The sequence below is a fragment of the Sander vitreus genome, chromosome 23 (genome assembly GCF_031162955.1).
Source record: "Sander vitreus isolate 19-12246 chromosome 23, sanVit1, whole genome shotgun sequence".
Lineage (NCBI taxonomy): Eukaryota > Metazoa > Chordata > Actinopteri > Perciformes > Percidae > Sander > Sander vitreus.
In genome coordinates this window covers 23,541,906-23,543,908 of record NC_135877.1, presented here as the reverse complement: position 1 = coordinate 23,543,908, position 2,003 = coordinate 23,541,906, and the positions used below count along the sequence as shown (strand labels likewise).

The 2,003-nt window shown below is 37.1% G+C and overlaps 1 protein-coding gene across 1 annotated transcript in view; it reads left to right on the top strand.

Moving 5' to 3' along the window:
• Positions 1-64, top strand: part of abhd12 (abhydrolase domain containing 12, lysophospholipase) — a 32,325-nt gene extending 32,261 nt beyond the window's left edge. The window contains exon 14 of the mRNA XM_078242870.1: positions 1-64. This exon is cut by the window's left edge and continues 96 nt beyond it. The gene's annotated coding sequence lies outside the window, so the exon portion shown is untranslated.
• The last annotated feature ends 1,939 nt before the right edge of the window (positions 65-2,003 follow it).

Below are 2,003 nucleotides of genomic sequence, written 5' to 3'. Positions count from 1 at the left end.
ACAGACAGACAGACAGACAGACAGACAGACAGACAGACAGACAGACAGACACACACATACAGACACACACGACACATACATACACACACACACACACACACACACACACACAGTACATACATACATACATACATACAGACAGACAGACAGACAGACAGACAGACAGAGACACACAGACAGACCGAGACAGACACACACACACACACACACACACAGAGAGACCGAGACAGACACACACACACACAGACAGACCGAGACACACACACACACACACACACACAGAGACACAGACAGACAGAGACACACACACACACACACACACACACATACATACAGACAGACAGACAGACAGACAGACAGACAGACCGAGACAGACACACAGACAGACACACACAGACAGACCGAGACAGACACACACACACACACACAGACAGAGACACAGACAGACAGACACACACACACACACACACACACACACACAGACAGACAGACAGACAGACAGACAGACACACACATAGACATACACACAGAGAAAAAAACACACACAGAGACACACACACACACACACACACACACACACACACACACACAGAGAGACACACACACACACACTTGCTATATAACACACACATTAGCGTTTGTTTTCTGAGGGACTAAATATTCTCGCATGAACTGAAAACAAACACATTCCTGTTTTATTTCTGCGTTTCCGTTCCTCTCACATCGACTGTAGAGCGAGGACGACGAGGACGATGAGGACGAAGACGACGATGAGGACGATGAGGACGACGAGGACGAGGACAAAACCAAACTGGAGAACGAACACAGAGACTTAGAGTTTTATCTTTTAAAATATTTGATCATCTTGATTCTTAATAACCTGTGTAATTTGATTTTTTTTTTGTTTCTGCTCTTTTGGGTCCATGTCATCATGTCTGACAACGGCTTGTTTTTTAAAATGTCTTCTCAGCGTGAAGGCCTGTTGATGACTTGAAGTATGAATTAAAGATTTCTGGTTTTATGTCGCTGTGTTTTCTTTGGGTGGCCGAGACAACACAAACACTGAGGCTGTGACATCATCAATCTTCACAAAAACGTAGGAACATCTCATATTACACACAAGTTCAGGAGTCTTTTGACAAAGTCATAGTATACTATGTCGAAAAAAAGTCATAGTATATGTCGTCTACTATGACTTTTTTCGACATATATCTATGACTTTTTTTCAACATATTATGACTTTTTTCGACATATATGTTGAGGAAAAGTCATAGTATATGTCGAAAAATGTCAGTATATGTCGAAAAAAAAGTATATGTCGAAAAAAAGTCATAGTATATGTCGAAAACAAGTCATAGTATATGTTGAGGAAAAGTCATAGTATACTATGACTTTTCCTCAACATATACTATGACTTTTCCAACATATTACACTGATTTTTTCGACATATACTATGACTTTTTTCGACATATACTATGACTTTTTTTCGACATATACTATGACATTTTTCGACATACTATGACTTTTTTCGACATATACTTTTTTTTCGACATATACTGACATTTTTCGACATACTATGACTTTTTTGACATATACTTTTTTCAACATATACTATGACTTTTTTTCGAAATATACTATGACTTTTGTCGACATATACTATGACTTTTTCGACATACTATGACTTTTTTCGACATATACTATGACTTTTTAGCGACATATACTGACTTTTTTCGACAAATACTATGACTTTTTTCGACATATACTATGACTTTTTCGACATACTATGACTTTTTTCGACATATACTATGACTTTTTCAACATATACTATGACTTTTTCGACATACTACGACTTTTTTCAACATATACTATGACTTTTTTCGACATACTTTTTTTCGACATATACTATGACATTTTTCGACATATACTATGACTTTTTTCGACATATTATGACTTTTTTTCGACATATACTGACATTTTTCGACATATACTATGAATTTTTTCGA